General features: G+C 41.6%; 1 long non-coding RNA gene across 2 annotated transcripts in view; it reads right to left on the bottom strand.

Annotated features, from left to right (window-relative positions):
- The window catches only part of LOC125803748 (uncharacterized), a 28,574-nt gene that overhangs the window by 768 nt on the left and 4,520 nt on the right, over nt 1-23,286 (bottom strand). The window contains exons 1-2 of one of the 2 annotated variants that reach the window (XR_007440119.1): nt 8,336-8,843; nt 7,898-7,955 (exon numbers count right to left, since the gene is read on the bottom strand). This is a non-coding gene — a long non-coding RNA (uncharacterized LOC125803748). Of the gene's footprint in view, nt 1-7,897; nt 7,956-8,335; nt 8,844-23,286 lie in introns of those variants that run through there. The other variant, XR_007440118.1, reaches the window with a different exon arrangement.

Genomic DNA, 23,286 nt, shown 5'->3' on the forward strand with positions numbered 1-23,286 from the left:
GGCAGTGCCTGGCTAGAATTGTCTGAGTTAACAAACATCCACCTTTAATGTCAGTGCAGTGTTTATTAGCTTCCATTGAACACAGTGGGCATGGTGTATATATAGTAGTAGGTTATATATATATAGTATATAGAGCACTGTTAAATGAAGCAGAATTGTTCAAGTTTTGAACCACACAATGCAGTGGATTATGGGATTCATGTGTGAACAGTTACAATGTTCATATGCTATATGCTATGGCGCACTATGGGATTGTGGCACTTCACTAAAATGTGGCACTGTTTTCGACTAGAAAGTAGTCGAGACTATATAAGGCACAATTTTTGCTTTGAACTTTGAACACTTAATAGAAACTTTCTCACTAACAATATCTTTTTAAAATATTTTTTTCCTAAATATATTCCTTTTTCAACCACACACTTCCTTCTGATTTATAAATATGAAGACCATGTTCTCAATTATATAAATTATATTTTCCAACACAAATTTAACTAATGAGCTCAACCTGCAACATTTGGTTGATATTTGATTAGCAACTGCAATGATAACCCTAAAGCCTATTTTAGTCAATTACTGCTACAAATGATACTATGCAAGATGCTAATAATACAGTTATGCCCTATTAGGACACACAAATACTAGTGAAGGGAATTGTAGGAGATGGTTGGATAAACAGTATATCTGCTCCATGATCTTATAGGAAGAGCCTGGTGTGTAAAATCAACTATCACACGAGAAAAAAAAAATAAAGTGTGTGACAGGAAAAACAACAACAGGGAGGGGAGAGGCCAAATACCCATTATAATATCTTTCTGGGGATCTGACACCAGCACCTTTCTATGTATTTGCATGTGTGCGTTTGTAAACATGTGAGTGCATCTGTTTTGATTGAGCACAAGTGCTAAATATGGATGTGCTTGTGTGTGTGTTTTTATCTAGGTTAAGTTTGCATGCACTGTTGTGAGTGTGTGCATGTGTGTGTGTGTGTAAGCCTTTCTAGGTTAAGTGAAACAGACATAGACATGTGCACAAGTCAGCCGGAGGAAATGAGAGACTGCAGTCACATTCAGTCAGAGTGTATTAATAGAATACACACAGCCTGCTCACCACTGAAACCAGCCCTGTCTGCTTACATATAATCTACTCAGCTTCTAGAGCGCAGACCGAGAGACCAACGAAACACTACTTTCTGAAACACTTTAAAATGAAAGCACTTTCATATCTATTGATAAATACACATGCTATTAAGGCAAATATGGAAATATGTATTATGCTGCTAGTTAAGAGTCAGTTCTTAAAGCAGTTCTTTAATTGCAAAATCTTTCATATGCAGTGGTCACCATCTACATAAGAAAAGACTACCTGCGAAAAGCTGGCAGGGTCTGACCACCTATGACTCAGACAATCTTTGGAGGTCCAACTTTACAGGACTTAACTTGTGGTGTTGTGGTGGCACAATGGGGCATACTAAGGCTGGTGTGCTAATGTTATGGCTGATCAATGATTGGAATATGGATGAGTGTTTTTATCTTCAATTTACAATAGATGGTCAAACGCCCATGTCCTCCACCATGTGTCGTTCTTGTGTTCTGTAGGTCCAAGTTATAGATTTACAGGTAAAGATATAAGAACATAAGGAGATCGAAACAAGCCGCATATGCCGCAACAGCTTTCTGGAGTCAACCATCACTTTTACATCATGTGTCTAGGGTGCATCTTGGGGAACCCCCATGATTCAGACAGGGCTTACCCCTCACAACAACAGACTCCGCCCCATTGCGCTTTCATGCTGTTTACGGTCAGGTGATTGGGGGCGACCACTTGACGGTGTTGGGAAATTCTGAAAGTGTTCGGGTCGTTGCACTCGACACGAGTACATTGTTGTGACTGCAGAAAACAGGATGTGAGTAAATACACTGGGTTTTTTGTGGCTGTGCCGAATCGGGGAATCCGCAACCAAACGATTTAGCCAGAACTGAGAGTGAGAGCGTAAAAAGGCCAGTGTGGGTGGTATTAGGAACAGAAAATTTCAAAGCTTTGCTCTTTATTGTGGTCGGTTATTGGTTTTGGTGGATTACAGCATAAACGTTATTCACCTCCACAATGGATTTAAAACTAGCTACTTTATCTATCAGCTTGTGTGCCAGTTCAGAAAATGTTTTTAGTTGAATAGAAGCTGACAAAACATCACAAAACTTTGACACAAACAATACCCTAAAACAAAAATAAATAAAAAATAAATACTCATATCAGTACTGTATTAAAATCCTGCTATATTTTGAGTTTCTTTACTGTACAAATTTATCTAAAACTATGACATAATAGTAAACCCCCAATTCTCCCACACACTTCGCCCCCAAGGGTAAAAAGAAAAATCCCCATGACAAGAGTCGTCAAGTGTCAGAAAAGAATCTGCTAAAGTAGCTCAGCACCAAAAACACTAAACCAAACCAGCACCAAGGCACAGGGGGTGGGTCACCAACCAAGCATGACCAGTAAAAACAGTCCCCAGGAAACGCGTGATGCTGACTGAAGACACGTCAAGCGTCAGAAAAGCTAGACTGTGGCTGGAAGCAACCTTACATCAACTTTCTTATGGATCAAAGAAAATATTCAACCTTGAGACCTGCCAATCAAGAGAGACAGACAGACACACAGAGAGAAAAAGAGAAGTAAGGGATTTTACTGTGTAGAACGACCTGTGGGTGAATTTGGCGATTATGCAACTGACTTCAGATAGAGATCACATACACACACATACGGAAATAACATCACAGTGGAGCTGGTATGTTCCCTGCCCTCACTTCGTGCATGTGCGTGTGAGTGCCTTCCACACTCTGCCAGTGATGCAAGCTGGATCATCATCGTGATGCCATCGCTGCCTTCCAAGCCCAAACGCCCACATGTCCCCCCACACACTGAGTGTACATCCTGAACGCAGAAGGCAGTTCAATTTAGGACACACACAAAGTTTAAACTGCTTCCTGAGCCAACCCAAAAATGAACACACACACACACTTCTGTGAAGGCAATATTCCTCAGTCCCATAGTACCTCACTTACCAGGCACAAGATTAATAAGAGAGTTTATAGTGTTTCTGAAAAATGGCTTACTTAAGTTACTGCTGTTGGCTGTGACACAAAGCTTTTACTAAGAGAAACCAGAGACTTTTTTGGTAAGTGTGGTGCTGTTAATAGTAAATGACCCGTATTTTGGGGCCATCATTGTGGTAAACATTCCGGCAGGTAAACGAGCAGGCAAGATTAGTCATTCAGATACCACAGAAAGAGCAGAAAGCAGAAAGATTTGTCCACACAGTGAATCATCCAGACAATATCACTTCACAAAAGAGCTCTCTGTTGTCTCATGCTGAATAGAAGTTTAAAACATGTGGAGGGTAGTGTTGATTTTCTGGAACCCATAGGGCTTGAATTAATGTGAAGTGAAAGAGAGGTTTAGCTAACGGTTATGTTTTTCTCAACACTAACCATTTTACCACAAAGAAAAAAAATAGAATGAGGATGTGTGTGTTTCTGTGCCTGTTAATGAATGAGAGAGAGAGAGAGAGAGAGAGAGAGAGAGAGAGAGAGAGAGAGAGAGAGAGAGAGAGAGAGAGAGAGAGAACTTTAAAAAAGGAGAACAAAGAGCCTGGCTGTGATGAGACAGGAAGTTGTCGTCACAGCAACAGGAAGTGGGCCTCCCAAAAGGGGAGGGGGTCTAAAGGGGCAGAGGGAACATACTGACATCCTGTGGAACACAAGTTGTGTGTGAGTATGTTGTATGACTGAATTGTTCCTCAAAGCATTTATTTAGAATTGATTTCAATAAACTGATAAAAACCAATCCATTATCTAATCACAGACACAGCTTCCCGTACAGTTGGTGAAGATGGTATGCACTCCCCATTATACACCTTTTCACAGTATTGTGTGAAGTAAAGAGGGAATTTCCATATTGATGTGAATGGGTGTCGGGCCTAAATTCTGGATTGGCTATAAGAGGAACAGAAACAATAAAAGACGTAATTCTGACATTAACTTTCACACCAGCTATTTTGGTTCCGATCAAACTGAAGAGTCTGTAAGTCTGGATCAAACAAAGCATTTCTAAAAGTTTAAAAGTTTATTTTAAAGTTTAAAATGTTGTGAACATTTCAGTATGTCTGGACAGCCAAAATTACTTAAAATAATTTAACATCTTATGAGAACAATCTACAGTAAACTGAAGTGTTTTTCACTTCTCCATTAAAGTTGACATTTTAGAGTTTGCTGATGAGAAGGAATACATACAGTGTGTGACAGGGACTAGTAAACATCCCTTCAGTCAGTTAAACATGCTCAGTAATTAAACTCAGAATGAAAGAGACAAACAGATTTTCAAAGAAGTGAAAACGTCATGCTCAGCAGCAGCCTGTTTGCTGGAATCAGAAAAGGAGAGCGAGAGTGTGTGTACGGGAGAGTGCGTGTGACTGAGTCGAACAGTGACTCAATGTGTGAACGTCTCGCAGACACATTAAAGTGCTGTTTGTGACCATCTGTGCGTGAAATCAGTCTCACAAAGTTTCACAGCAACTCTGAGTCTAGAACTTTCAGAGGAATATGAGTTATGTGTTTTGTACGTTTTTCCGTGTAGTACACGTGATCAATAGCTAAGCTTGTTATTGCAGACTATTACCCTAAAAACCCATCTACCTACCTCTTCGTTCCTGGAACAAATAGATACTGAACATCAATGATTACGCTTCTCCTCAGCACCCCACCACCACCCCCCAAAATCCCCCTCCTACATCAGCGCCCCTTATTTCCCAGAACCCGAAGCGTGATGCACAAACAGGCTGATGCACGGACTCTCTACCAAAAAAGAACACAAACAACATAACCGATGAGAGCTGGGCTTCAGACTCTGTCCCCAAGGCAACGGTTGCCATGGCATCCAGCAGAAGCACTACTGTTTGACGCTCAGAAAAAGTTGTAGAGGGATTCAGCCCATCACAACAGCTGGGGCCATCACCGCAGCGGCCTGAGCGGCACTGGAATTCCAAATATTCTGTCTGCTCCAATCAAAAACAGGCCAGATAGAGGAGATACTTATTGTCCATATATAGACAAAATATAGAGCCTAGCATTAGAAGCGATGAACTCGGAGAGATAAAGGATACAAGACGAGAGAATGAGAATTAAGGGAATGTGTTTGTTGGTGTTTGTGTGTGTGTGTAAGAGAAAGAGAGAGATGCTAGAAAACAATCCCTCTTCAGTGATCTCTCCCACGATATTACGCAAATGGACAAGCCTTACGCACTATTCAGAGATCTGCTGGCCCAGAGAGAACATTTTACTTTTTTCAGTGATTCACAGAAACATGACTGTATTTGTTTCCGTTGCGCTCTCTCTCTCCCTCCCTCTGTGTAGCTCTCCCTTTATTTCCAGCCCCTCCTGCTCTAGTTTCACTGCCACTCCCCTCACTTTCTCTCTTTTCAAAAACTCTGCTGGATTCCTACCAAAATATGAGGTAATAACAAGCCGGTAAAGTGACAAAGGAAAAAGTACGGCAGTTTGAAAGTAACGCTTCCTTTTGGTGTGTATGAGTCATGAGCATGCGTGTGTCCTTTCATCACCCTGTCTACTTGGTGGTGACTATGCCTCTGGCTTTCATCCAGGAGCAAGACCAGAAAAGGATAAATGGTGAAAATTACTTGTGAGCAACGACAGATATTTATTAATATAGGGGAAGATGTGATATTACATCATAATAAACAATATTTAATACAACAATTAAAATAACTTCTTTTAAATCATGTTTTACTATTTTACCAATGCTGAACCTTTCTTTTTTTATTTTATCTCTACTTTGGAATGTTTTGCAGTGCTCCTACAACACTGACCTCCTGCATGTTTCATCTCTGAGAGCAGGATGTAGTGCAGCAATAATCTCCAAACCATAATGCTAAAATGAACCGGACAGCAGGTCTCTTTTTAATGCATGCAATCAAAAACAATGTTCAAAGCAGCTGAATCACTCTTTCATCCTCCTGGTCAAACGAAACAAATCAGTGAAATGAGTAAGCAAACCGGTGAGCCCACTAACCTAAATTACTCATCAGCTCTCTATGGCATCAGCACACAAGCACATTAAAATGTAATCAGTCCTACACCCCCACCCACCTTCCACTTCACCTGGTCAATCTGTCACTCACTCATTTACACACCTCCACAACACATGTCTCATACAACAAACAGCACCTCCACACATTTCTTACTCCCACTAGGTGAGAATCTAGACTCAGCATTACCCTTCTTGTGTTACATACATACATGTTACCAGTAATCTGTACATGAGAACTTGTGTTTTGGTGAATGTATAGAGCATTTCAAACAATTCATGTGTAAGTTTTATATTCTGATATATCATTCTGGTCAGAGCAACAATGATAGTAAACAGCAAATTTACATCATAATTCATAACTATGATTGGAAGATACCCCTATATGGCACAGTTTTTTTATTTATAGAAGGAAAATATTTAGCACCACAGTTTTAGCATTATTCCCAAAGAGGTGGTATAGCTAAATAATGTTGCCCTGAAGTAACTAAAAAACACTTTTAATAAGTAAACAAAAAAAATTAATTTAATTATGATCAAATCCATTTTTAGATGCTCATGCTTGGAATAACTACACTAAATGTCACAGATTTACACCAAATCTGTGTTCTCCTGTGACTGGAAGTGGGCGTTGGACAGGAGGGGGTTAATTATCATTTCGTTTATTCTCTTTTTTTATTGTGCCTTCGAGAGGGGGATTCAGACACTACTCAGGAAAGAGAAAAAGTGGGCAGCTGCTTTCCACTGTCCTTACTTTACGACCTTGCCCTCGTCACCACTTCAAAGCGAAGCAAATACGGCGCTTCGTCTTCTGGATAATTGCTTTGATTGATCGGAAGTGCTTGTTGAAAGGAAGGGGGTAACCCCGCCCCTTCAAACACACACACGCACACACACGCTGAAATACCCCATATTTAGCCACCACTAGAGTGTTTATGGTGTCCCATAAAAGGGGCCGAAAAGAATAGGGAGGGGGCAGGTTAATGTGCCCTGCCTGAGGCGTGGAAGCGCGTTCACACAGATGCGTAAAACGTTTGGAGCGCACAAAGACGCGCGTGTATACAGTACACACATGATATTTCTGAGAAACAGTAGAAGTAGAAGCCTACGCAGACACAGTGAGGCAGCTAGTATAGTGCAAATAGTGTCCTTTTAAAACACCCGTGCGATGCTGTTCTGTGTGCGTAAAAAGGAGTGATCCATTCACTCCATGCGTATTGCGTGCGCCCGTGCCCAGCCCACCCCCGCTCTAAGCCCTGCCTACTGCTGCTGCCACACAAAGGCACAGGATCGCTTTACACAATCGCTCCCTCTGTGTCCGGCCCTGCCCCCATTACAGCCCTTCATCATCAACCCCCTCCCCCCTCCTCCTCCCCTTCCTGAGGCACGTGGGAATAAGGGCCAGTCTGCCCCAGTATTACTAGCCTAACCTATATTATACGCATATAATCAGCAGCAGCAGCATACACACACAGTTAAACACAGCGCAGCGGCTGTTTGGGTTATATGGCTCTGGCTATTTATTATGAAGCACAGAGCTGTCACTGTTATGTGAGTTATAGGGGTTGGGGTCATGTTTTTGTTTCTGCCGGACTATAAAGGGTTAATCTGATCTTTAATACACACACACACAGTTATACACTCATACTAGGAAAGCTGGAGTCAAATAGCTAGCCAAGCTCAAGCTACTGAATGAACTAGCTTAGCTATCTAGACAAGCTTATCAGCTGTAATACTCGTTCAAAGTGCATTTTACTTTTCTATGAAACAGTTAGTTGAAAGGGTAAATAAGACTTACCTAGTTCTGCTGTGTTAAACTTGTCCTTCTTCGTCCTCACAAAGCTCCTCGACTCGATCTGTTGAAGAACAACGAAACGAAGCTGTTTAATCTCCACGTTCAAAGTTAAAAAGTGATTTCACATTTCCAGTGTAGGCAAGAACTTCTGGAATAAGTGTCTGAATGACTCAAGGAGAGCGGTAAATGGTTGAATTATGAATGATGAAATAAAACCATTGAGAGACGAGAGCTAAGCTCTGGGCTAAGCTAGTTAGTAGGCAAGCTATCAGCGCCCTGCTCTACTACTCAATAGCTAAGCTAACGCTAGCTACCAGCAGCAGCAGAAGCAGCGGACAAACTTTTGCCTTTAATAGCTTTCTCACGAAACGGACACAAAACAGCCATTAAAACACTCGAATCAGAGGTCAAACGCTAACCATTAACAGTCCCTTCTCGTACCGGCGGAGTGTTAAATCGCTGGACTCCTCGCTCGTATCCTCAACTTCAGCCGCTCGCTCACTCACTCAGAGCTCCACAGCTACACCGAGCAGCTCCACTGCAGTAATCCGACAAAAGTGCTTCTCCCCCCGCTAGTGTTCCGTGTTCGTCCCGCTGTACATACAGGAGGCGTGGAAAAAAGAATCTCCCTTTTTCTTTCTTTATTTCTTTTTCCCAGAATGTTGACGTTTGTTTGCTCGCTTCTTTCTCTGCCGGACTGTGTTAGCGTCTCGCTCCCAGAGCCGGGGGGATCGGATTGCGTTTTTAAAGGGACACACTCTCACACACACCTTCCCCCCCGCTACACACGCTAGTATATACGCACGCACACTCCGCCCTCTCCTGACGCCCCGGAATTCCCTGACAGCGCAAGCTGCTCAAACTACTGTCTGCCTTAGGCCACGCCCACGCCGGCCCCGGCGTCCACGCCCTCTCCACTGACTTTTCTACTCTGTGTGTGTGTGTTAAGGGGGGGCGTGGAGTCTGTTTTAAGGTGGACTCGTGAGCTTCCCACTGTAGTTCCGTCCCTCAACTATTTATAACACTGAGCTGGACACGATCATCACGCCTCATCAAAGCAAAGCAGCAGGGCTTTATCTCTGGCTCTGCTCTCAGAGCCGGACCAATAGAGTCTGTTGGGAAGTGTGTTTAGGGCAGAATGAGCTGTGTGTGCTCTTACAGACAAGATAAACGATGCAACCAAGAATAGCTGCTCACATTCTGGTGCTGAGAGAAACAAAGGAACAATCAGGGACACAGAATCAATAGAGTCAGTTTAGGACAGTTTGTTTAGCTAGGTCACATCATAAACTAGAGCTGGAAACCTTTAGGGTATTTTAGCAATAACAATATTCTTATAAATATGAAAATTCTGTTATTTTGTAACACAATAATTAAAGAATTAAAGCATACACTGCTGCAACCAAATACATTTATTATTGTATACAATATGATATGCTATGACACACCCCTAATTGAGACTTTCCCCAGATTGTAACAGATGTCATTGAAATAAATAAAAAAAAGATACTGGATGGGTATAATCAGTCTTTATTAGATATTTATTTAGGAAATTAAATAATAAAAGCGTGAACTTCCCTTTTGCTACAAACAGCCAAAAAGTTGTACCCAGATGGCCCATAATATGATATGCTGTGATATGCTGTGGTACTTTTTTTGAACTGGAAGAAGACACTCACCTCTGGGACAATATTACAGAACAGTATGGATAAAGATGCAACTGGTGTCATAACAACAAAGAACGGCCCCATCATGAGTATATAGTGTTAGTGTGTAGTATGCAACGGTATACAGCCACACCCTTACTTTCTGTCTAATGCCTCTAAACAAAAACTGCGCTTAATAGTGCCTCAAACTCTACACCAACAATAGACCACAAATAGCTTCCTAGCACCATTAGTGTGACTTTTTGATACACTGCAGCCAAAGCATTCTTTATCTGTATGTTTATCTCTCTCAGCACCTGTGAAAAAGATACTTATGGCACTCTAATTGTTATAAACTTTCAACAAATACTACACAACTGCAGTAAGTACTGTAATAAAAACTCAATAGGTCTGTGAGACTTCTGATGTGTTTTAAACAGGACAGAATTTGCTTTGTTGGCATTTGGAGTGGCGTCGTGCCCCAGTAATGACAAACAGACGCTGCGGTGTGTTTGTGTGTGTGAGCTCAGCAGTGTCCCACGCTGCACGTTACTGAACATTATATTTAGCTCAGTTACATCAGCGGCTACGAGACATAACAGACTGACTGAACCGCAGGAGTGTGTCACGAGAACTGGGCTTCTTGGACAGAGACGGAAGGACACTGCACACACACACACACACACACAGGAAGTGAGCATGACGCCCAACATGGATAATAGCAGATGTATCAACACTCCAGAGTCCGCCACTTCCCCTTGAACAGAGAGGACAAGAACAAATAAATATGTACATGATATCCTACTGCCCTGTCATCACAGCCAGACACATGGAATCATCCTATTTTTTCTATTTATCTAGTGTTGTGAGAGTGTGTGTGTTAGGCCATAGTTTGTGTGACATATACCTGTACATATATTTAAATATACGTACACACTATACACACACACACACACACACACACATGGTCCCACCTCCTGATACTGTAAGAAAACGTGTGTGTGTGTGTGTGTCTGTGTAGGGGGGATGGGCGTACTGGGGGAAGAGGTACAGTGAACAAGAAAAAGGAAGATCATTGATGTGGCTGGGGAATACCACACACATTTGCCCACCTCGTCATACACGCCCTCTCTCTCTGGTCACCCCCCACACACACACATCTGCACTGGTGTCCCACATACAGCACAGGCTTTAGTCAACTGTAAGTGTGGGTTTATGCTTAAATGCTTTACAGTCTGTGACTACAGTGACAGTGGTATGTGTGTGTGTGTGTATTACTTCTGCAGCCTAACACTCCCTATCCCTGAGGGTCTCTATAAAATGTAGAGGCCTAATGAGTCCAATGAGAGAAAGAAAAAAGGAAAAATATGTTATACTGCTTTGGCAATATTGATGCTGATATGCTCATGCCACATAAGCTAGTTTAAATTTTAAATATCAGGAGAAATATAAGATAGGAGAAAACAAGCTATGATTGTCTGCTTCTCTGCTGGGTAATGCTCTACTATTAGTGCTCAGGTTTTTGATGACTGTATAAACCCAGTGGTGTGTGTGTGTGCTGAATGAATGAATGTGTCACTGGAACACCAAGTACTTCTCTTCCTAACACTCAGCCTCCACTTTGTGGGACACCATGACTCAGCAGTGGGGTACACTCTCTCTCTTTTTCTCACACACACACTCAAGCAGAGGCTCAGTCTGGTAAATTTAGGCATGTGGTTTAAGACCTTGTAGGTGAGAGAACAGCTTCAGAATTTAAAATCTGAGTCATGCCATCGACACAGGGCCAGCAAGTCTTAGTCAGTGAAACACACACATACACAAACTTGAACACTGAGTTTATGAGTACAATGTCCTTCAACGGCAGTCAAAATCACCTGATTGTGTGTGTGTGTGTGATTTAGCCAAGTTCTTACACAAATCGCTCTAAGCACCTTGACTTTTCCCATTATTCTTTTACTCTTTCTTTCTCTTACACTCGTTCACTTAGTACTCTTTCTTTTTTCCACTTGCTCCCATTCTCTCTTTCATTCTCTCAATTTTTTACTCTCATATTTTCTCTTTTTCGTTCTCCCTCTCTTATACTTTTACATGTCTTTCACCCATTCTCACCTCTCTCACTCCCTGGCGTTTTAGACAGTCAGGGTAGATTTATTCATTTGCTGATAGCAGTGAAGTGGAATACTGGTTAGGGCTCTTGACTGCTGACCTGTGGGTCAAAAGATCAGACACCCTCTGGAGACACAGCTGGTCCAACTTTAAAGAGACCCCCTATATAAGGGCGTTTTTACACCTGAAAGTCTAGATCAGAGTCCGAACTAAGCTCCATGTATACATTTAGTCTGGTTGAATATGGTTTCAGAGTTTAGTGAGCAGAATAAAAAAAACTTTATGTCCTGTCATCATCACCTATATGGGCTATGTCTCCCCATACTCAAAACTGATTTGTAGAATGCTTTCAGTTCGGCAAGATGCCTTTCTAGACGTTGTGCCGAGTTCTGCCTCCCTGTTCATGTAGCAGATCAACTGTAACAGACACGGGTGAACATGCCTAGTGTTTTCACACTGCATGTGAACCAAACCATGGTTGAGCTGATTCAAACTACAGCCTAAAACATATCTACACCAAAATCACATTACATTTTCCACGCACAATCTCACACCATGGTTTATAATATGGTCTAACTTGTGCTGCTAAGCACACCCCAAACTCATTCATTCATCTTTTCATTTGCTTCTTCCTGGTCAAGGTTTGCTGTGGCAAACCTGGCACCAGCACATTGCAGGGTATCAGAGGGTAATTCACACCAAGGGGGTAGAATTAAATACAGATAAAGACCAGAGTGAGGACTGAATTTACACATTATCTGGAGCTTTAGGGATGTCCCAATCATGTAATTTTGTCCTCATTCATATTTGAGTTGCTCAGTTAGTTCAACTCGTGTAACCCCTTCTGCTTGTGCAGCCTTCAGAGTAAATGATCATATCACGTTTACGAGGAATGACGAATCTGATCTACATCAATACGACTTCTACACCAATTGGCATTTAGAAAGCGAACCACACATCACTTCAGAAAATCTATGTGTAATACACTATCACAGTATCAGGGGCTAAAATCTCACAGCTGGCTTGCAGCTCTGAGCCTGAAAGGTCGAAGTGAACTTGAGGGGAGGCGCTAAACCTAAAAGGTCAGAAGGCACTAAAGAGTCAGCCTGGGTAAAAAAAAAAGCAAAAAAAAGGCAACAGTCATCTCAGTCGTGAAAAGGTTAAAAACACAGCAAGGAGAAAGAGTTGACGAGTGAGCGGTGTGAGATCTGTGATGACTGGAGAGTGAATTACAGATTAAAACATACTGGGAGAGTGTGAGAAAAAAACACAATATGAACAAGACACTGTTTATGAGAAAGAGGAAGAACGACACACAAAGAGCGAAAGCGAGAGATGTGTGTGGAAGGAGAGTAAGATAAGAGAGAGAGAGCAAAAGCTAAAGTGAGATGGAAAATAGGGGTAAGTGGATAGAGGGATAAAACGAAAATGAGTAGTAAGCAGGAGGTGACAGAAAAACAAATAAGGAGCAAGAGAGAGACACAGAAGAGAAATAGAAAGAAGGAGGCATAGAGAAAGAAAGAAGGGTGTGAGTGTATTCTCGTGACTGGGCAGCATGTGAGTGTCTGAACTGGCAGCCCAGCTCTTTCACTTATTGTCTGCAGACCAGCTGGGACACACACACACGCACACGCTTTGTGTCTGTTCTCTCTCTTGTGCACTAATCTGACACCTCAGTTTGTATACAGTGTAAGAAAGAAAAACCCTAAAGTAGAACAAAGACACACACACACACATGACATATGCTGCATTTATTCAAATTGTGGTCAACAGGTATAGTTTAAAAAGGCACATTAAAACTTGACAGAGTATCTGTTTGAACAGACATATCTAGCCAATATATGCCAGTCACAATTATTACCACCCACTGTGATGTACACTGTGCTCCATATACACTGCCCGACCAAAGAAAAGGTCAAACACACACTAATATTGGGTTGGACTGCCTTTAACTTTGATTACAGCAAACATTTGTGTGGCATCGCTTCCACAAACTTCTGCAATGTCCCCCAGAGCTGCATTAAGATATTGTACTGATGATGGGAAATTTGCACTCTTTTACAATCTGAGTCCCATGAATCCTGGCATTGTCATCTTGAAATATGGCTGTGCAATCAGGAAAGAAAAAACATCTATTGATCTATTTCTTTGAGCACATTCTAATGTTGCTAGAACCTAGAACCTAGACCTGACCAACTCTCCAATCCCTTGAGTTCTCTTAACACTGCGAGTGGAAATGCTCTTACTTTCACTTTAAAATATATTCCTAAATTCTCGTGTTGTTTTTCAACCATTTGATTTCACCAAACATTTACCAATTGCCTGTCATGATCATTTAAGATTTTTCCTGATCACACTCCTTCTTCAAAGATGATGGTCCTTCCACTTTTTAATAATGAGTTGGACAGTTCTTAACCCGTGTTAAGAACTCTCACTGAATGCAATAAAATCCTCACAGCAGTTTCAAAATATCTAAAAAATCCTTTCCTGGAAAGTAGAGAGAAGGATAAACCTTTTTTTCCCCCTAATTTCAGAAAACAATAAAAGAGCAGGTGTCCCAATACTTTTGTCCAGATGTTCCAGGTGGGGTTACAGGAACTGATGACAGGTATTACTATTAAAATCCTTGTAAATGTATAGATATGATGAAAGCTTATGGAAAAAGAAACCGAGAATGAGCACAGAAGTCCAGTGAACACCCCCGTAATCTCCAGCGCAAAAGGCCTGCTTAACACTGAGAGTGACCTGCTGAACGCACCTTGCTAGACCAACATTGCCATGCCTGTACAGTCTAATTATCAGCACATGTAACCTAGTGCACTCAGTGAGCAAATACAGTACAATACATCTGTACATATTGTGATGGTTTAGCATTAGTTCATGAGTGAAAGGTTGAATAGACTGACTTACTACACTTATCTCACACTCACCCACACACTGCGGTGCCTTGCTAACTTAACAAGCCTGTTATTCCACCCTGCTGACCTCCAGTACACCTGGTCAAACCCACTGCCCCCCTCCCCTCTTAACAGGCCTTTACTTACAGAAACACACATAATCAGTCTATTGAACTGCACTAAATAATAAACAAACCAATTGTGGATTGCTGACCTGCAATAAATCCATAAGTAGTTATCCAGCTATATAGTGTTTTGTTATAGCTAAACTTTAACTTTTTACTATTAAAACAGTAATTTTACTGTAAATTAGTTTTTTAAATTAGTAATTAAATTGGCTCATGTATTCTTGTAAACTCAAGTAACTCAAGGATATGTGACACACTTTTATAACTTTCATAAATTATAAATTAATTAATAACGTAGGGTTGTGGCCAGATGTTTACATGAACAGGAAGTTGCTGGAACACCAGTGTTACTGTTTATAGTTAAGCAAGTTTTACATGTATATGGGCTGAGGGATTGCTGTCCAAGAAAGAAGCTTGACTGAAGTTTGCAAAGAACCAAATGGAGAAAGAAACAAAAAGCTTTCTGAAGGAAAGATTGAGTTGTTTGGCTTGAAGTATCATAGTTATGTTTGGAGAAGTAAATGTGAGGCATTAAACTCCAAGAACATTGCACCAACTGTTAAGCATGGTGGTGGTTGTAACCATAAATAGTGTGTAAGCCATTGTTGTTTACTGCTTTATTAAGTACATGTTTGGCAAAATGTCTTTGTTTACTGATGGTTCTTTAAATACTGAATATTACAAAGATGTGACAAAAGTCAACCATGCCTTTTGTCATGTTAGTCTAAGTCATATTGCACACTTTTTGAAGTCGCAAAGCACAAAATCTGACAATTTATCACCTAATTCACGATGCAGTATCATACCTCATAACTTTGCCTACACCTGTGTACACAAATGCACAGGTGGGTGAATTTATACTATGTGTGTACACATCGCGTGAAAAGAGGTGCCATTTTTGAGCTGTTCAGGTTATTAGTCAGTGGGTGACTCAGAGGTACACTGCATGTTGGGACAATGGTCTACACGCTCTGAATTATACACTGATTAGACACACTAAAATATGTAATGCACGAGATCAAACTGATTTAAATGTTTTAAATAAATGCAAACTATTACATCAACAAAGCTTCATAATTTCAGAGTGAGGACTTCAGACTTTACTTCTGTTTGTCAGTAAGTGTGTTGATGTGTTTTACTCATGTAGGAATGAAGCACACACACAAAATACAACCTCTGCATATTGTAGGAAGAAAGCTTTTCAACCCTTCCATTACAACCATGAAATAGTTTAATCAGACCACGCGATCCTGTGAAGGATAGTGTGAAAGTGTGTGTATTTATCTGTTTGTTGATCTGTTCTTCCGAATGCAGATCAGTCTATCAACTGTCTGTCCACCCACGCGTGTCTGTCCACTGATTCTACAGTGTCTATGACCCTGATTGCTGAGTGTATATGTGTGTGTGTTTGTGTGGGGGCTGTCGAAAGCCAGTGTGTGTGGAGGGTGAGACTGTGGTTGCGTTTTGGGTCGGTGAACTTTTGCCACACGTCTTATGGAAAGGTCACAGTCAGCCAAGTTTGGTTTATAAAGCTCACACATGCAAACCTATGCCCACGCGTGTGTACACACACAGACACACACACAGACACAAACACACTTTAACAAAGCAAAACACATTGCATTTTAACAAAAGCTTTTAAAAGCACCAAAGTAGCTACACCAAAATTAGGGCGTAGTGTATACCCTAGGGGTGGAGCAGTATGTGTATTCTTACCAACAGTCACGACACGAACACCCCACATTTAATTGACTCTTATTTTATTCTTTATATGTCACTGTTCTCTCTTTTGGATTTCACACATCTCAAAATAATTTAGTAATTCTTTTGTTATTTTTACTTCAACATTTTATTTATGTTGTGCTTATGAAATTGTGATGGATTAGACAAGGACATGTCAGCAATATTGCTGAAAACATGCTATTGGCAACATGCTAACGAACCCTAGGTTACTCGTGTGTTTTTTGTACTAGTACCAAACCCAGAAGTCTAAACCCTAGTGTGAACTGAAACGTGACTTTTGTGTACCAATACATCCCTAGTGTACATGTGACTGTGTGCTTGTTTTCATGAAGAAAACTGAGCTATTGTGCTACTGTGTCAGCACACCATTGCTCACCAGCGACAGCAGTGGGTGCAAATTGCATGTTGCATATTGCATTTGCATGCATATATTATAGTAGGGGTGTCCACAAACATTTGGACATATAGTATATATATGACCCATAAAGTGTGTATGACACTGAATATTACTGACACATTATGTGTGTGTCAGTATGTGTAAGTACCATGCGTGTGCATGCATGCAATATTTAAAGACGTGTTGAACATCTGTCAGTCATTTGTGAGTCAGGGCGTGGCTCATACCCCTTCTACTCGTTTTCTCTCTCTTTTTTCTCACACACACGCACAGCACACAGACACACACACACACACACACACACACACACACATATTTTACTGACCACATAACAGTAGTTTGTTGTGGGCCTAAAAACAGACAGCATCCCACAACAAAACTAGCTGTCCCTCTTTAAATCCAGTGCCACAAACTGACTTTTCATACACTGACACACACACAAACACCCCTCCACAGACTAGACAAATAACAGACTGTCTGCACACATAAACAGCTAAAATGCTTCGCCACAGTCAGTCAGGTAAAAACAGATGCTGAGGTGTCCAAACAGGCTCGCACATGCCTCTCTCTCTCTCTCTCTCTCTCTCTCTCTCTCTCTCTCACACACACACACACATAAACACACTCTATGCCAAGGCATCAGATTCTGGTATAAATCAAAGACCATGTCAGAAGCAAAGACACTTCATGCAGGTTTTTACTGACACACATTCCAGCAGTGTGAAGTGTGCAGGGCTCGCTGGCACAGGCCAAACACCACACACTCAAACACTGCTATAAGAAGGTTAGGGTAACTAAATGCATTTATTATCAATCATTATCATAGAAGGGAATACATCATAGAAGACATTACCACCCACAGTGGACAGTGCAGTGAGTGTTAATGATCATGATTTGCAGCATCTGGGTAATCCCCGGTATACCATAACAACCACTTCTGAACACCATGGAAACCACTTGGTATACTAAAGCAACATACTAGAAACACCAGAGCAGTCACCTAGCAACCATTTAGCAACTGCCTGGGATACTATAGAAAACACCACAGCAACCACTTGGAAACAACCTGCGATACCAATACACCCCCTAGCAGCACAACGGCAACCATTATATATATATAATATAATAAATTATATAATAAATTATATTAATGGGATATGATATCAACTACCTAGACAGACCTAAGCAACTTCCCAGGAACCATTCAGTTGCCCAATAAAATGTTGTGCATAATTGACAAAGTTTTACATTGAAAAAATAATACATTGATTACTTTGGAAATATGAGAAATATCTTTTGAGATTTCTGAGCGATTGTTTGTGGTAAAGCTAAAAAATCCAAGACAAGATCTAAATGCTGTACAGTTTGTGAACGTGTGTGAATGCGTGTGCACGTAGAGCTGAGGTGTTCGGTTCCCATCAGTAGTTCCAGATGCTTACACTAAAACTCACATTAACACAAAGGGACTCTTCATCTCTAAGCCACATATGACCTGCACATGCTCTATATACTGCCCCAAGACCACACACATGCACACACATGCACCACACACACACACACAATAATAATATTATTATACAGATGACATACTGCACTGCTTATCACAGAAGGTGTTTATTTCTGCATTATCCCACTTTAAACAAAGAGCGAGAGACATGCTCTCCACCTCTCTCTCTCTAGATCACTGCATTAGCTATCATTAAAGCTACCATTAAGAAGAATAAAGGACATGTTTTACAGCCCAATCCCTATAGCTACCTTTGCTTTATATGTGTATGCATGTATCCTATAGTGTGTGTGTGTGTGTGTGTGCGTGTGTGTCTAGGCGGAGGAAATGAGGCAGAACAATCTGTTCCACACCTGTCTTTCTCTCCCTGGGGGAGGAGCCTGAGGCAGGATAGAGAGAAGACACTACAGAGAATGAACACACACACACACACACACACACACACATATGCACAGATACAGATAAAGGCACACATGTATGCGTATCTGATCAGGAATAACTGCAAAGGAGAGGAAGGAAAAATATACAGAGATAGATAGACAGGTAAACAGGTAGACAGAGAGAAAGACAGCAACAGAGAGGGAGAGTGCAAGACAGAAGGATCAACCTATTGTTAGAAATAGAATAGAATGGAGATTTAGACTGGGGGTTTAGAGAGAAAGAGAGAGAGAGAGAGAGAGAGAGAGAGAGAGAGAGAGAGAGATCGAGATCTACCTACATCCAGAAATAGAATAAAAATGGAAATTTAGACTAGGGGGCTTAATAGAGAGAAAGAGAGAGAGAGAGAGCGCGCATGCGTGCATTCCCCGGGTGGGGGAGGGTTACTCTAGGACGGCAGAACCCAATGACATGACACACACATGCACCGAGCTACTGTGTGGACTGCTGGGAGAGGGGGATGGGATGAGAGAGAGAGAGAAGGGGCGAGGGATGAGAGCGAGAGGAGAGGTGTGAAATCACACTGCTGTTCTATTTAACACTCCCCAAGAGCACACACACACACACACACACACACACACACACACACTCGCACACACACTCGTATACACCCAGCAGGGGACACCACAATAGCTGCAAGCAAATGGCTACATATAAACATCACAACCAGAGAAAAAAACATACACACAGCAAAAGAACGAGAGAAAGTTGCCACTGCCACTGTTGAAAACAAATGGGACAAGCGTAACACACAGTACCAATCACAGTTACCATGCCCCTTAACACACATACACACACTTCATGATTCAAAGGCCCTGTATCTCACACCTGCTAAAGCACAGAGGGAGGTCACTTACTGAAATGACTCCATATGAGACACATACACACCCACTCACCACACACACACACACACAGGCTACCATGCATCAGTGAATCCTGACATTTTATTTATGAGGCTAAACATTTAGTACCAGGCTCTGCACCCCGACTCTCCCTCTTTCTTTCTCTCTCTGTCTTCTGCCTCTTTCCCCTTAGTTTCTAACCCTCTGTACTTATGAGTAACTATTCCAAAAGAATGTGTTTACAAAACAAAAAACACCAACACACCCCCTTATAGCCTGACAAAAAAGAGAAAAAGAAAGTGAGTGAAACACTACAGAAAGAGACAGAGTGAGTAAGACATGCATAATGCGTTCAGAGATAGTGAGACTGAACGTAAGAGAGTCTCTAGATCTTCTGGACCAGGAATGAGTACCCCTGATGCAGAACAGACAGTATGAATTATCAGAGTACCTCTTCGCCATCAGAGATCCACAGCACAGACAGATCCTGGTCCAGTACCGGCCCAGTGACAACAGCATGACTGTAGAGACTGGCTGGCTGCCCAGACAGGAGAGAGTGTGTGGTCACTGTGACCATGTTAAGCTGTACTTCCTCCACCACTGCCAACATTTAACAGCACATGAGAAAATATCACTAAATTTTACAAAAAAGTCCCACTTTTTATTAGGGAAGAAAACACTATCGTGCCAATAAAACCCAAATGAAACTGAACAAAGACAGACAGAGAGAGAGAGAGTGTTTGTGATTAAGAGACTCACTGACATCTCGAGAGATCAGGGAGCGATACTCTCATGAGGATGAGAAACAGAGACAAAGCCACCATTATGTCCTCTGACACACACACATCTTTCTGGTCTGTTTAGGCATGGACTAGAGCTGGACCAATGGATGGTCACTGAATGCAACTCTCATCAAGAACATCCTTTGATTGGACGCGTTCCTCAGAGTCTTCCATATTTAATCTGCACTCCACAGTGGGCTTGGGTTCTGAGTGAGGGGAAGCTCACTTGATTGACAGCTTTCATTCTAAACGTCTTGCAGTTTCCTCACCGAACACAAGACTGCACTGACTGATGGGTAAACGCTTGTCTGATAAACAACTGTTCTCTACTCCCCACGCTGCTCAAAGATCCCCTCCAGCTGAACGCTCCCGCTCCCTGTGGTACAGACCCTTCCTCACCACGGCTGAATAGCTTGATCCCACCCCTCCTGGGAGGGAGAAACCAGCAGGGTGATTGGAACACACCTGCAGTGATTGTTTAGAGGCTCATTTGCATATCCTCGCCCTCTGATCTCTGCACCAGAAAAAACACTTTCACAACAATGCATTAAGACAGAACACACTGTACAGCTCCAAATCTGCAGAGCAGATCACACACTGATACAGCAAACACACTCCTTATCACACACCTGACCTGCAGCACACACACACACACACACACACACACACACACCTTACATAAGAGGTCAGAGCTCAGTGGAGAAGTAGGTTAAACACTACAGCCAAAAGGGACAGAGACAGAGAGAGAGGGAGAAAATGGGGACAGTGAGAAAAGGAAAGAGACAAAAGGCACAATGAGACAAGAAAAGATTAAAAGAGAGTGACAAAGAACAAGGGAGAGCAAGAGAGATAAGGAAAGACCAAACGAGAAAGGAAAAATAAGAGAGAAAATGACAGAGCAAAAAAGTGAGAAAAGGTAAATATAGACAAAAGAAAGACAAAGATAGAGAGAGACAGAAAAAAGAGAGAGAATCAGAGCAGGAGAGGGACAGAAATAAAAGGTAAAAGAAAGAGATACATCTAAAGAAAGACAAAGAGAAAGAAGGCAAGAGAGATAGAAAGAGAAAAAACAAGTGATGAAGCAAATGAGACAAGAAAACGAGTGAGAGAGAAGAAGAAAGGCACAGAAAAGTGCATCACTGAAGTAAATAAAACACACACACACACACATTGATCCCACACTGCTCTCATTTCTCTCATTGATTGGCTCAATGCCATTTCCTCCATCAATAGCGTAACCTAATAGGCTGATCACATGACTCCATTTTAGTAAAGTGAGATGCTCATCCAGGATGGGTCAGTGGGGTGGCACAGGGGTCATGACCTTACCTTGCATCAGGACAGGAGGGCCATTTCATGCAGCATTTTAACAGGGAGGATTTGATAGCATCGACTGGCAAAGTGCTCGGATGCACAAGGGAATAAACGTGTGTGTGTGTGTGTGTGCATTTGTGATTGCATGATGCAATTCAATCAGAAAAATAACTAATTGGAACAATCTTAAAACATGTTGAAAGTAAGAAATAAACAAAATAATAATAAGTCAGGTTCTACAAGACCTGTAGGATCCTGCAGATTTGTGGGCTGCTGGAGCTGGCACCCTAGCTGGCCCCATAAATGCTAAATTTGTGCTAAATTGGAAGGCCAAAGAAGGGCTGCAATCTGGCATTCCTAGAAAACAATTGATGTGTGTGGGTGAGCATCATTCTGCTGAAAATGCCAGTTGGAAACCCTGCCATAAAAGTCAACACATATGACCTTAGGATGTCCTGCACAAATCACTGAGCTGTTAGTTTACACCATATTTCTACTAGAGGTAACTAACAGTCATCACACTTGCAGGACCAAAGCACTCGCCACAAGGCCTTTATACTCAAACCCAATCCATGTTGAATCCTAAAATTAACCTGGATTCAACAGGAAACATTATACAGCTCCAGTCTTTAGCAATTCAGGTTTCTTTTTCATGACATCACTGCAAATGAAGGCAACAGTGCCTGCCGGATGATGGATAGCTTAGTAGATGGATGGCTTCTGTTAGTCCAATGAATGCATCCTCTCTCAAAATTGTCAAAAGGGCATTTTTCAATATCAAGTGCGAGATTATACCCTGAAATACTGTGCAATATCACCCACCCCTAATTATCACATCAGGGTACTACTTTTTGTTAGTACAATGACATTCTGGATCTTTAACTTCTGGTGCAAATTAATGTTACTGCTTAGTTTCTTGTTTTTTATATCTCAGTTAAGGGTGTGCCATATCATATTGTAAGAAATAAGAAAATGTAATATTAATTTTGGTGCAGTAGTATTTTTTCGTATCGCGAAAATACCATGAAATATTGTGATATTATTTTATGGCCATATCGCCCACCCCTAGTATGTTTTCAAATGTACTGTAGAGGCATGTCTAGCAGTCAACACTCAATCTCTCACCAAGTGGTACACTACCCCAAGATCCTTTATATAGGAAAGCCTTCCCTGGACAGTAGAGACTGTTGCTCCAGCAAAATCAGAAAACATTGTCTTGTAATAAACTTGATCATGTAAGAAATAACAAATAAAGAGGAGTCCCATTACTTTTGTCCACGAGCACCAGAGTTAACTTCATGGCTGCAGTTAAAGTATGAGATTTTCTTCATGCACATACAGTAACAGCAGTGCCACCACTTTCTGCTGCTTTCTATTCTCACACACACACAGACACACACACACCCTATCAAAGCATAAAAACTACTGAAAGCCTGTTGCTGACAGAATGTGTGTCACCTATACCAGTGACACAAAAACACACAAATAGCAGGAAAACTGCTTTTTCGTGCTTGTCAAACAAGCCTGGGTACAACACACAGGCACGCACCCACAAAAGGAGGAGGGGCAGGAGAGAGAGAGAGAGAGAG

Source organism: Astyanax mexicanus, chromosome 8 (assembly GCF_023375975.1).
Source record: "Astyanax mexicanus isolate ESR-SI-001 chromosome 8, AstMex3_surface, whole genome shotgun sequence".
Classification (NCBI taxonomy): Eukaryota; Metazoa; Chordata; class Actinopteri; order Characiformes; family Acestrorhamphidae; genus Astyanax; species Astyanax mexicanus.